The sequence below is a fragment of the Pteropus vampyrus genome, unplaced genomic scaffold (assembly GCF_000151845.1).
Source record: "Pteropus vampyrus isolate Shadow unplaced genomic scaffold, Pvam_2.0 Scaffold197, whole genome shotgun sequence".
Taxonomy (NCBI): Eukaryota; Metazoa; Chordata; class Mammalia; order Chiroptera; family Pteropodidae; genus Pteropus; species Pteropus vampyrus.
In genome coordinates this window covers 66,622-81,487 of record NW_011888978.1, presented here as the reverse complement: position 1 = coordinate 81,487, position 14,866 = coordinate 66,622, and the positions used below count along the sequence as shown (strand labels likewise).

At 39.5% G+C, this 14,866-nt stretch overlaps 1 pseudogene; it reads right to left on the bottom strand.

Moving 5' to 3' along the window:
* Positions 1–314: 314 nt before the first annotated feature.
* LOC105299987 lies at positions 315–1,379 on the bottom strand (annotated as a pseudogene).
* Positions 1,380–14,866: the final 13,487 nt, after the last annotated feature.

The window sequence follows — 14,866 nt, the reverse complement described above, 5'->3', positions numbered from 1 at the left end:
TTAAGAAGAAGATTGTAAAAAAAACATAGATTTGTACTGAAAGCATTGACTGTACAGGAGTATCCCCCTCTCACAGTATTCCTTTTTAGTTCATATGTGAATTAGTGGTTATGCTGGAGGATTTAACTATTATGGCACTAAAAAGGCACCTGTTTCGGAAAGAGATAGAAAAAGGAATGTATGTAAGGCGATATTCCCTTTAGGTACAATAAGCATAGTAGTGTTTGAGGAAGACAAGATAAAAATTACTCAGAGTTAGCTTGGGTCTCACTGAATAAAAACAATGGGCTAATACTGAGTTCCTCTCTGAGAATCTAATCATCGATGCCTTTGTCATCATACTGGTAATCTCTGGGTAGTCATCTTAGTACTCGCCATGATGCTCATCTGGGTATTCTGCCCAGTAATTGCTATCACTGATTTGCAACTCATTTGTTCCTGTTCCTTGGCTTCCATTGTGAATGACAGGTTCTGATGGAGCAGCACAGTATTTGGGATTATATACTTGTCTCCCAAGCTCATTCACACTTATCCTTTTCTGGGAAGTGACTCTTTTGTTGTCCATCTATAGAGAAATATCAAGTTGTCCACTGGTTGCCGATTAGCTTCTGATGGTAGATGTCTCTTCTGGTGCCTGGCACTAATATCTCCACCTGGCTGGCTCCTTTGCTGGAGCCCATCTTCAGATTAACCATGGTAAGAAGGTTTGTCAGTTTGCATTTTGGGATCATAAAGATGCCCTCTGGTCCAACAGGCTGTCATATTCCCCTAGCTGGAGCATGTGTTGGTTCCCACCCGCAAACCAATTATTCTTTGGCCAGCTTTTAATTTCCCTTCATCAAAACGTTTTGTTTTTCTGCATACTTTAGTCCAATGTCAATGATTGTACGGAAGCCTTTTGTGTTAGCCAGGCCTGCTGAAGCTACCAGCATAGTCTGAACCTGTGTCATGTTTCCATTCTCAAAAATATTATTTGCTTCAAATCTGTCATGTGGCTTCATATCCTCAATCTGAATAGCTTGAAAAAAGTTGCCAATATTCTCCAAATAAGGCCAGTTTAATGATGACTCGTTGACCTTCTTCAATGAGCCTTGCTGCAGCTTGTTTATGAGTTCTCAGAAGACTGTGCCGTTTTTTAAGCCCAGGTGCAAGCTAGTGCCAGCGCTAGTGCCAGCGCTAGCGCCTGTCACTTCTATCCAATTGAGAATGTCTTCTGCCTGATGATCACACTTGGAAGCAATCTTGTTCTTGACCTCGGCGGAGAGCTCACAGACAGGGCCTTGCTGAAATGGGTCATGGTGGTCGGTGGTGGGAAGAGGCCGTGTCCGGCTCGAGGAGTTCGCGCACTTTGCTTGCCAGCCCCAAGGAGAGGACGCATGTCAGATGCTCCGAGATCGCTCGCCTGGGCAGCTGAGGGGCGCCGGCCGTGCATCTGGGGCCCAATCTGACTAGGTCCCTCAGAGCCACGGGTCCGCCTTGGAGTCCTGCACTCACTGCCCCCATCTCTGGCCACAGCCTTTGGGGATTGGCCCACCAGCTGGACCAGTGGAGGTCACCTGCCCCTGCCTCGACCCATGAGGGACAGTGCGCTCACTCCCGTTTGGGCCTGGGTTCCTGCCGGGCGCTCCTGCCACCGAGGCCTGGGCAAGGCGGCAGATCTTCTGAGCCCGACTGAGCAGTTTGCTGTCTGGAAGCACCTAGGGGCTGCCCGGGGGCCTGAATGCACATCTTCCAGGCCTAGGCCGCTGCGCCTGAGTTGGGGGGTGGAGGGGAAGACTCCTCCCTGGGAGCTTGCTGGTACCCCCGCAGCCTCCATCTGCCTCATCCTTAGCACTCTAGGAGTAACGTCAGCCCCCCACACCCGCTTCAGGAAACTCCGGGAGCAGCCTTGGCGCCCTGGTGCTAGAAAGAGGGGACCCTTCCTCCGAACACCCGCTTCTTGCTCTGTACCTTAGTACTCCTTCCTCCGTACCTTCCTGTTTATATCATTGATGGTAATAAATCTGTTCTGCTGATCTGCAGGTCGTTCTCAGATGGTTGTTGCACACGTAGTCATGATCAGAGAGTGGACATGTACTCAGGCTCTCACCATTCTGGCTCCATGATCCGAAAGCCAGAAGCCTTGTTCCTGATGCCAATTTAGCTTGTTCATAAAATATTTTATTACAGTTGGTGCAGTTCCCACAACATACGTGTCCCTGGTTGCCATGTCACGTGACAGTATTTTTTCCATAATATGAACGTGATTCCATTCTTTTCAAAATTGTCTTTGAGATATCTTCCTATGGTTTTATGGGGCTTTCTTGTATGTAACTTGTCTTTTGCTGCTTTTAAATTTCTGTATTGCCTTTGACTTCTTTTTACTGTAATTTATTTTATTTTTTATGGTGACATTGGTTAACGAAATCCAGTAAGTTTCAGGTGCACAATTTAACAGTAATATATATAATACATTAACATTGCACATATTATAATATAATATATATATTGCATTGTGTGTTCACCTCCAATAGTTAGATTTCTTTCTGTCCCCACCTGAAAAGGAATGAAACTAGATTGATTATCACCACACACCAAAATTAACTCAAATTGGGTTAAGGATTTGAATATAAGACCCAAAACAATAAATTGCATAGAAGAAAACTTAGGAACTAAATTCATGGACCTTGGATTTAAAGAGGATTTTATGAATGTGACCTCAAAGGCAAGGGGAGTAAAAGCAAAAATAAATGAATGAGACTACATCAACCTAAAAAGCTTCTGCACAACAAAAGAAATCGTCGACAAGGTAAAGAGACTACCATTCAAATGGGAAAACATATTTGCAAGCAATGCCTCCAATAAAGGCCTAATATCCAAAATATACAAAGAACTCATGTAACTCAATAACAACAACAAAAACAAACAAACAAACAATCCAATCCAAAAAGTGGGCAGAGGATCTGAACAGACACTTCTCCCAAGAAGACATACAAATGCCCAACAAACATATGAAAAGATGTTGAACATCGCTAGCTATTAGGGAAATGCAAAACCACAATGAGATACCATCTCACACCTGTTAGAATAGCTATAATCAACAGGACAAGTAATAACAAGTGTTGGAGAGAATGCAGAGAAAAAGGCCCCTCATAATTCTGGTGGGACTGCAAATTGGTGCAGCCACTATTAAAAATAGTATGGAGGTTCCTCAAAAAACAAAGAATTGATCTACCATATGACTCAGGAATCTTTCTAGTGGGTATTTACCCCAAAGACTTGAAAACTCATAACCGAAAAGATATTTACACACTGATGTTCATTGCAGCATTATTCGTGGTGGCCAGGAGATGGCAGCAACCAAAGTGTCTTACAATAAATGATTGAATAAAGAAATTGTGGTACATACATACAATGGAATATTACTCAGCCATAAGAAGAGATGAAATATTGCCATTTGTGACAACATAGATGCCTTTGACTTTTGACAATTAAATTACAGTGTGAGCTGATATGGCTGTAACTTCTTGACCTATTCAAGATCCTTTGTGTATTTGAATCTGGATGTCTATTTCTCACTCTAGGTTTGGGAAGTTTTCAGCTATTGTTGTTTTAAAAATATCTTCTGTCTTTTACTTTCTCTTCTTTTTCTGGAATTCCTATAATGCAAATATTGTATTTTTATTGTGTGTCATAAGCCCTAAAAGCTTTCTTCATTATTATTATTTTTTCTTTTCTGAGTAATTCAAATGTCTTATCTTCAAGTTGCTGATTATTTCTTCTGCTTGTTTGAGTCTGCTATTGAAGCTCCATAATGAATTCTTTATTTCAGTTATTGTATTTTCAACTCTAGGATTTTGTTTTTTAATTTCTATTTCTTTGTTGAATTTTCTTTTGCTTTATTCAGGCATTATTTACTTAATTTTGTTTAGTTTTCCATATGTGCATTTGTTGTAATTCACTAAATTTCTTTAAGAGGATTATCCTGAATTATTTGTCTGACAGTTCGTAGATCCTTGTTTCTTTGGGTCAGTTACAAGAGCTTTATAGGTTTCCTTTGGCGGTGTCATATTGACTTGATTTTTTTTTTTTTTTTGATCCTTGATTTCTTACATTGCACATTTGAGTAAGCAGACACCTATTCGATTTTTCCATTTTTCTTTGGCGAAGACAGTTTGTTGCCTGTCAACTCAGTTTGGGTTTCTTGATGTGTCTGCTGGTCATGCGCTTGCACAGATGGGTTCTGTTATCGTGGTTTGTTTTTGGGTAAGGCAACAGTTCAAGCTCTGTGGTTTAGGGTAGTGAGTGTGCCACCACCAGGGAACAGCTGAATAAGACTGCTGGCTTAGTTCCCTGCCCAAGTGAGGCTGTACGATGGGCTCCTTGATTGCCTGGGTTTCCCGATCAGGTGGCAGGGACTGGATACTATACTGAGCAGTAGGTGAGGCTATGAATTAATTTCTTTGTTATCGCAGGACAGCAAGACAGGACTTGTGGCCTGAACAGCTCATTATATGTGGACCTAAATCAGACAAATTGTGCACTGCATATCCTGGTCATGTAAGGCCACTGGTTTTGCTCTGCAGTCAGGAAAAGACATGGGCTGTGCTCTCTGTTTAAGTGGCACATTAAACAGGCCTGTTGGTTGGGCTTCACAGCTTCCTGTATTCTCTGGTGAGGTTCTCTGTTCGCTGAAGGCTGCATTAAGCAATGTGTGGGGCTACAGATTAGTTTTCCTGTCTGAGCACAGGAGGAGAATTAGCTCCAAGGCCACTAAGGCTCTTTTTCTAAGGTCTTGACAGAAGTGACCTGTGTCCCAAGTTCTCTGGCTAAACAGACCACCGATTTTGTACTGAGTATGATCAGCTCTACTTGTTTGCCTCTCAACTCCAGTGATACAGGGTTACACAGCTTCCAGTTGATCTTCTCAGCTCTGTCAGACAGGGCTGGGAGCCATGCTCAGTAACAGGTAGTGCTGTAAATTAACTCCAATGTCTGGGTGCAGCAGGGAAACCCTCATCTCCAGGTACCAGCTTTGCTCTGAGGTCAATCTGCTCTGCCTGCCCTCTTCTTGGATGAGAAATTGCTAGGTTATGCAGGTATTCTTGCTAGCCCTGTCTGTCAGTTGGGTCTGGGACCCAAACTTCACAGCAAGTGGGCCTATCACTCAGCTCTTCTGCCTGGATGTGGGCAGACAAGTCTCCAGAGCCATGGAGCTCTTCACTTGAGGAACTGAATCAGGCAGACCTGCACCTGGTTGAGGTCCCTAGAGAGGCTGCACCCCTGACTTATTTATGCAGATAGAAAAGCAGCTGGATAGGTAAGAACTTGGTCTGCCAAGATCCTAGTCCTGGTTGTCAGAAGTCCTTTCTTGCTTCTCTTTTACAATTATGTTCCTATTGCTTTAGCACCACAGATTCCCCTGCAATATCTGTGGGGTAAAACTGGAGTAGGGGCTCCCAAAAAGTAACCCACAATGCTGAGGGGGTTCTGGATATCACTCCTGGATTCTCTTTTCGCACTGGAGGCTCCAAAAAACCCCTGCTGTGCCAGCTTGGGGGAGGGGCAACGTGGGCAGATGTGGAGATTTTTCTTACCCTTCTAACACAATTTGTCTTGGCCTACCTGGTGCAGTGGGTGCTTCAGCTTCAGCCCTCTGTTCTGGGATTCTCACACTGTTGTGTTGTCCATGAATAGTTGTTGTTTTTCTGATTAGACAGGCAAAGTCAGGAATGACCTGTGTTGCCTTCTTGGTAATGTCACTTTTCTACATTTCTTTATTAGGTATTGAAAAATTGAGATGATCTGTTGACCTGGTTTTAAAATTTTAGTAAGGTGTAAAATGTTAATGTTGTATATAAGTAATTATAAATTGAATTTAGTGATGTTGCTAAATATAAACCAATATAATAAAAATTTATTTCTTATTTCAGCAAATAGAATGAAATTATGAAGGAACAATTATTTGCAGCAATGACACAAAATATCACTTGCCCAAGAGTAAAAGATGTGCCCAGACCCTTATATGTGCCTAAGTCTTTGGGAGATAGCAGAAAATACAGAAGCAACAGCAAATGCAGTTCATACACCACTGGCATTGAGGTTCAGGGTTGCCGAATTGCAATATTAAGCAAATCAGAATACAGGACACCCAATAAATGTGAATATCTGATACAAAACAAATAAATCCTAGCATAAGTTTGCTCCAAATATTATGTGGGACATGGCTACATAAATAATAATTATTGTTTTTTCTGATATTTAAATTTTACAGAGCACACTTTATTTTTATCTAACAATATTCAAACCATGAATTGAAAATATTTAAGTTTATCAGAATTCAGTTTTTGTAAGAATAGAGAACAGAAATTCAAATGTTTCTGTTGACAATGTAAATTATTGTAGTTACTTTGGGGAGAAATTTTCAAGTATTAATAAAACTCAAAAAGAAAAATTATTTGGGGCAATAATTCCACTTCCAATCAATATTCTAGGTAAAATTGAGTACATGTTCAAAGGAAAATATGGACCTAAAAAATACTGCTTTTAATTTTTGCAAAAGAGGAAATCCCATACTTTCTTAAACCTGAAAAAAAAATAGCTTCATGTATTGAAATGGAATAATTTAAAAAACAGGGCTTTGAAAGAAAAAAAACAAGACATACAGAATTTTATGATGCATCTATGGATATAGAAATGAGCATTAAAGATACAAAAATGCAAGAAATGTTTAACAAAAAAATATATAAGCCATTGGTTATCTCTGGCAGCAAAGTACAAAAGAAAAAGACACGTATTCATATTATGTATGCACATACACAAAGATTCGATTAATCAAATTAGTTAAGAAAAAGAGGCCTAAGAAATGGAATAAAAGAATCTCTCTTTTTATTGCTTGAAAGTAATATTTTCTCTGCAATAAAGAATGCTAAAGTAGTAAACGCCATTCTTGGATTCAGGATTAACATACATCAATTGATAGATTTCTTTATATCAGTAAACACAAAAAATATGTAACAGGAAAAATGTTTCATACATTAGAGTAACAAAGTATAAAATAACAGGAATATTTTAATCTGACAGAATAAATAACAAAAATATACACAATAGTTTTGAGGGATGTAAAATGCATAAAGGAAAATATGAATGAAATGAGAAGTATTTACAGAACTTCAAGATATTAAAAATGTCAATTCTGCACAAGTTGAGAGTTGCACATTGTTCATTAATATGAGAATATGGAGCACAAGAAAGAATGACTATTCAACATAAAAGTCGAATAACTAATATTCCACTGTGAAAATTATCAATATAGAATATACATTGTGGTTACTATTGTTAATAAAACATTATTTTATATTCAACATTTTCTAAAAGGGTAGACCTCAAGTGTTCTCTCACATACACATACACACAAAACAGTAACTGTGATGTGATGAAAATGTTAATTAGCTTGAAGATGGTGGGCTAGGTAAATGCAGCTCACCTCCTCCCATGGTCACATTAAAGTTACAACTAAATTATAAATAATCAACTTGGAGAACTGCTTGAAGTCTAGCTGAACATATTACCTGTAATGGAAGATGTGAAGACGACACTACTTTGAGACTGTTAGGAGGGGCAGAGATGAGAAGTGAGCTGGCCCCAGAAGAGTGAGGAGCCCCAGTCCCACACAGGGGGTCCTTAGCTCAGGGTCCCAGTCCTAGGAAGAGGAGTCCTTACAAAATCTGACTGTAAAATTCAGTGAGGATTCTGGCCATCTAGGTGAGGTGGAAGGAAACTGGAAATCCAAACATCCCCTTAAAAGGTCCATGCACAGAATCACTCACTTGCAGACACTCATGCTGGGCTCTGGCAGAGGCTCAGCAGCTCAGGAGGTGCCAGAGACACACGGGGAAAGATTGAGTTGTGTGGCTTCAAGGCAAGGGCTGGAGGGACAGCCACCATTTTCTCTTCTTGGCACTCCCTCCTGTGTAGTCTACAGGTAGGTGCCATCTTACCTGTGTTGAGCCCTCCCCACACACAGCCAAATCTGAATCTGCATTAGCTTGCTGAGATCAGCTCATTTTAGTCGATAGCTCCCTAAGGCCCTGCATCCCTCAGCTCACAAATTGCACAGGCAGGCTAGTTACCCAGTAGCCAGCACCACCCTGAGCTCTCAGTAGGGAGCATATACAACAGCAATCCACAGTCCTGTGCTAATGCACCTCAGGGGAAGCCTCTGGTGGCAAGTGGCCAGTGCTAGCCTGAACCACAGTGTCTCTTGAACAGTTTTCGGATGTCCAAGGCAGGTGGTGGCTGGCCTCAATATGATGAGGCATTTGCAGGAAGCCTAAGGCTCAACACTGGCACCAAATCTGAATCTATATTGGTCTTGTGAAATCTGATCACTTTACCCAGGTGAACTTCCTGAGACCCTGTCCCATCTAATTCACTAATTACCAGAGATGTATCCATGACTGGGTAACCTGCACCACCCAAACCTCTCTGCAGGAGGCTCTTTTAGCAACAATCAACAGGCTGCAGCTCATGCACCTCTGGAGACAATCTCGGTGGCAGGCAACTAGCCCCAGCCTGAGATGCAGTATCTATTGAACAAATCTCTGGTGTCTGCAAGCCCGAGTGTATAGTGGCTAGCTTTGCTATGATCTGAGACTTTTGCAAGAGGACACAAGATCAGAACTGGTACCAAATCTGAATCTGCATTGGTCAGGTGAAATCCACTCACTTTACTCTAGTGACTCCCTGGATTCCTGCCCCACTGAACTCACCACCTAAAGACTCTGAGCTACTGAGTCTTATGGGCAGTCAGCAGGCAGATTCATGCCTACGGGGTGCCTGGGACATTTTTCTGAGCTGCCCCAGGCCCAGCACTAGTGGCAGCAAGTCTCAGTTCACAGTGTGGTCTCACTCTTGCCTCTCGGTTCCGCACAGGCAGCAACCACCAGAGAAAAGCTTTGTAGTTCTTTCCAGGTAGCCCCAGGTGGTTGCAGGCAGCCCTGACCTTTTACTGCATGGCAGCCCCTCCAAAGAGACCACAAAACCAACACACCAGGAAGCCAGCATCGGAGACCACAACAGAGCATCACCTGATTTGCCCCATAAGTGGCACCCTCAAAAGGTGATCTCAATAGGTACACAGGCATGCTGGAGTAAATCACACGCCATGGGGTAAATCATACACAGCAGTTCATATTCTGTGGGCATGGACAATCCTCACAGTCAGCCTGAGGCTCAATCCCATCCACTGACATGCTAACAGCAACCAAGGCTTAACTACAATAGGAGAGGCACAAAAATAACACAAAGAACACCCCTGGAGCTCCCAGCACAGATGATCAGGTAGACTGGGCCATTGGGCCACAAGGGCACCTATTGCATAAGGCCACCTGGCCAGAAGAGGTGGATGTAACAAATCCACCTAACACATGTAAACAAACAGAAAGGCAACTAAAATGAGGAAATGAAGATATTGCACATGAAACAACAGGAGAGAATTCCAGAAAAAAGAACTAAATGAAATTAAATGAAACGAAGGTAAGCAATGTACCAAAGACAGAGTTCAAAGCACTGGTTATAAGTATGGTCAATGAATATAAAAGAATAATAAATGATCTCAGTGAGGACTTTAACAGAAATAGTAAGCATAGAAAACATAAAAACCAGAAACCATTAAAAAAATAAAAACATAGAAAAAAAGAACCAGTGAGAAATAAAAAATAGAGTAACTGAAATGATGAATACACTAGATGAAATTGACAATAGCTTAGATGAAGAAGAGGATGAAATCAGCAATTTGGAAGAAAAAAATAGAAGAAAACAACCAATCAGAACAGCAAAAAATAAATAAATAAAAACAAAAATAAATTTAAGAGGGGAGAAAAACATTGGCATAGATGATAGAGGATTTGATCATCCATGTTGCGACCAAATCAAAATTGTGACAGAACCACAGAGCAAACATCAAGGAAAGTCACCTGGGATCTAGATGAACAAGCCCTATAACTAGGGAGAGAAATGAGAAATTGCCCTGCAGTGATAGAAGGCAGGAGGGGGCAAGGATACTAGGCTGCCCAATCTCGAGTGGCTGAGTGGGACAGAGGCCATAGCATTGGCAGAGAGCAGCAGCAGATGCTTCTTAAAGGAGCCGTGTCTGTGAGTGGACTTTTGAGTGATGGACATTCTCACTCTGAGCACCAGTGCTGAGTCGGCTGCGTAGGGGGCACTAGGTACTTATAGGGAGACACTGAGTTGTCAGAATGAGGGCTGGAGGTGAGGCTCTCACCTGGACAGAAGTGCCAGCAGTATCCATTGTTCCTCTGTAGAGGCCTCCCCACTTCCAGTGTGCTATCGCAGCGCCACCATAACTGAGATGTCATCATACTGGATAAAAGGTCACTTGGCCCAAAGGATTCCCTGAAACCCCACCTCCCTCAACTTGCAGCCCCACCTAAGCCACCTCCAGGTGTATCCTCAGCAAGTAAGGTGCTCCTTGCTGAGTAGAGTCAAGACACACTAGTGGCAGCTGGCCTTGGTTTCTGGTATGGTTTCCTGAGGCAACTATAAGCACAGCATCTGTGGATTGCTTACTGAATCTTAACATGTGGTCCTGGAGGGGCAAAGTTTGGGGCTAAACTTGCCCTGCAGCTGAACCACTCTCAGGACTGTGCCACTGGACAACTACTACACAAAGCTACAGTAATAAGACCAGGAGACTTAGGAGCTTTGATTAGTACAGAGAAATAGATGCAGAAAGGCAGCCAAAATGGGAAGACCAAAAAGTAGAAGCCATATGAGAAAACAGAACAGAGATCCAGGAATAATGGAGTCAAGCACTCTAACAAATGCAGAGTTTAAAGCATTGGTTATAAAGATAGATGCTCAATGAATTTCGGGGAAGCATAGATGAGTCAGGGAGAACTTTAACAAAGAAATAAAAAAAAATATATATATAAAATGGAAACGTAAATTATAAAAGGGAACCAGTCAGAAATGAAGAACACATTATCCGAGATGAAGAGTATATTAGATGGGATCAACAAAGCAGATAAAGAAGAAGATGGAACCACTGATATAGAGGATGGGGAAGCCAAGAACACTCAACCAGAATGGCAAGAAAAAAGAAGCCAAGACTATAACAATAATTTAAGGAGCCTATGAGACACAATTAAATGTAAAAATATCCATTCCATAAGAGTACCAGAAGGAAAACAAGATGTTGAAGAGCTATTTGAAGAAATAATGATGGAAAACTTTTCTAACCTGGTGAAGGAAATAGACATACAACCACAGGAAGCTCAGAGAGTCCCAGGAAAGAGGAATCCAAAGAGGACCACACCAAGACACATAATAATTAAAATGCCAAAGGTTAAATACAAAGAGAAAATTTTAAAAGCAGCAAGAGAAAAGCTGTTTGTTATCTACAAGGGAGCACTCCAAAGACTGGCAGTCAATTTCTCAAAAGAAACCTTGCAGGACAGAAGGGATTGGCACAAAATATTTGACATAATGAAAACCCAGGATCTACAACCAAGAATAATTTATCCAGCAAAGCTATCATTTAGAGTCAAAGGACAGATAAAGAGATTCCCAAACAAAAATAAGCTAAAGAAATTTATCAACATCAAGCCAGTATTACAGGAAATGTCTGAGGGACTTCTTTAAGAAGAAAAAGACATGCATCAAAAACAAGAATAAAGACTGGTAATAACTACATTCCTATCAACAAGTGCCTCAAATGGTAATGAATTAAATACTCCAATAAAAAGATAGAAGGCTGAATGGGTAAGAAAACAAGATCCCTACATATGCTGCCTACAGGAGACTCACTTCAAATTAAAACACACACATAGATCAAAAGGAAGGGGATGGAAAAAGATATTGCCTTGATGGACCTACTGGTATTGCACTGAATGAAATGAGTCAGATAGAGAAAGACAAATACCGTATGACTTCACATAAATGTGAAATCTAAAGAATAAAATAAACAACAACAAAAACAAAAAAACTCATAGATACGGAGAATATTTTGAGGGCTACTAGATAGGGGAATTGGGGAGTTGAGAAAAAAAGGCAAAGGGATTAAGAGGTACAAATGGATGGTTGCAGAATAGACATGGAGAACATGGAGATGTAGAGTGTAGCATGGGGAAGATGGTTAATAATGTTGTAATAAACATGTAAGCGGGAAGAGGGGTACTAGATTTAGTGGGTTGATCACTTTGAGAGTTGTGGGTCTCTGATTTACTAGGCTGTACAACTGAAAGTGGTATACTATTGTATGCCAACTATAATTGAAATAAAAAACCTCATTGAATTGTACAATGTAAATACGAGCAACTAATTGTCTGTCATGTTTCAATAAACACAGAAAAAAAGTCAAAATAAACCAAATTCAAATAAATAACTAAATAAATAATCAGCTTAAAATAAAAAATAAATTAGGAAACTGTAGGAAATCTCCAGAACCATGTCAAGCATATTAACATTTGCATCATAGGGGTACCAGAAGGAGAAGAGAGAGACTGAGGGATTAAAATATTATTTGAAAAATTAATGACTGAAAACTTTCCTAATCTGGTGAAGGATATAAACATACAAGTCCAGGAAGTACAAAGAGTCCCAAAGAAGATAAAATCAAACAGGTCCACACCAGGACACATCATAACTGAAATGCTAAAGGTTAAAGATGAAGAGAGAATCCTAAAATCAACAAGAAAAAGCCAGGTAGTTATCTATAAGGGAGCTGCCATAAGAATTCCAGCTGATTTCTCAACAGAAAATTTGCAGGCCAGGAGTAATTGGCATGAAATATTCAAAGTGATGAAAAGCAAAGATCTACAACCAAGAGTACTCTACCCAGCAAGACTATCATTTAGAACTGAAGGAGACAAGTAAAAGCTAAAGAATTGTTAAAGGGTCTCCTCTAAGAATTGTTAAAGGGTCTTCTCTAAATTTATTGAGACTTGTTTTGAGCTCTAACATGTGGTCTATCTTGGAAAATGTCCCATGTGCACTTGAGAGAATGTATATATTGCTGTTTTGGGGTGAAATGTTAAAGAATTGTTAAAGGGTCTCCTCTAAGAAAAAGAAGAGGAAAAAACATAAATATTAATAATAAAATGGAAATGACTACACATCTATCAATAATCACTTTAAATATAAATGGCTTAAATGCTCCAATCAAAAGATATAGGGTAGCAGAATAGATAAGAAAACAAGACCGCTACATATGCTGTTTACAAGAGACCCACTTCAAATCAAAAGACACAAACAAACTGAAAGTAAAGGGTTAGAAAAAATATTTCACGTAAATGGAAATGAAAAAAAAAAAGCTGAGGTAGCAATTCTTGTATCAGACAAAATAGACTTTAAAACAAAGGCTATATAATAAGAGAAAAAGAAGGACATTACATAACGATAAAGAGATCAATCCAGCAAGAGGACATAATCCTTGTAAATATTTATGTGCCCAACATAGGAGTACCTTCATATATATAAAGCAAATATTGACCAACATAAAGGGAGAGATCAACAATGATACACTCATAGTCAGGACTTTAACACCCCATTGACACCAACGGACTGATCTACCAGTCAGAAAACCAACAAGGAAACAGCAGCTTTAAATGACACTCTAGACCAGATGGATTCAATTGACACTTTTAGAGCATTTCATGCCAAAGCAGCAATATATACATTATCTCAAGTGCACATGGGACATTTTCCAAGATAGACCACATGTTAGAGCTCAAAACAAGTCTCAATAAATTAAAGAAGAATGAAATTATAATAAGCATCTTCTTTGACCACAACGCTATGAAACTAGAAATCAACTACAAGGAAAAGACTGGAAAATACACAAACACATGGAGTCTAAATAATATGGAACTAAACAATGAATGAATTAATCAAGTAAGAAGTCAAAATATATATAAGGAAAAGTGGAAATGAAAACACAATGACTAAAAATCATGGGACACAGCAAAAGGAGTCCTAAGAGGGAAATTCATAGCAATACAGGCCTACTTCAAGAAACAAACAAAAAACTAATAAACAATCTAACCTTACACGTAAAGTAACTAGAAAAAGGACAACAAACAAAACCTAAAGAGAGTAGAAGAGAAAGTATGATAAAGATCATAGTGAAAGTAAATGAAATAGTGTATATAAAAACAATATAAATTATCAATAAAACCAAGAGCTGGTTCTTTGAAAAGATAAACAGAATTGATAAATCTTTAGCCAGACTCATGAAGGACAAAAGAGAGAGAACTCAAATAAATAAAATCAGAAATGAAATAGAAGTGACAACTGACTCCACGGAAATACAAAGGATTATAATCATAAAAAAATTTATGAGCAATTATATACCAACAAATTGGACAATTTAGAAGAAATGAATACATTTTTGGAAATATACAATCCTATAAGACTGTCAAGAATAATAGAAAATTTGAATAGACAAATTTACCCTAATGTAATGTAATCGATAAAAAAAAAAAAAAAAATCACTCCTCCAAAACAAAAAACAAAAGTGCTGGACTGGATAGATTTACAGTTGAACTTTACCAAATGTTCATAGAAGAATTAACATCTACACCTATTCTTCTTAAATTATTCCAAAAAATTCAAGAGGAAGAAAGGCTTCAAACTCATTTTTCAATGTTCCTATTACCCTGATTCCAATACCAGACAAAGACATTATAAAAAAAGAAAATTATAGGCCAATTTCTCTGATGGTCATAGAAACAAAAATCCTCAACAACATATTAGCAAACTGAATTCAGCAATATATTAAAAATATCATATGCCGTGATCAAGTTAGATTTATTTCTGGAATACAAGTTTGGTTTAATAACCCCAAATCAGTTATTGTGATACACAT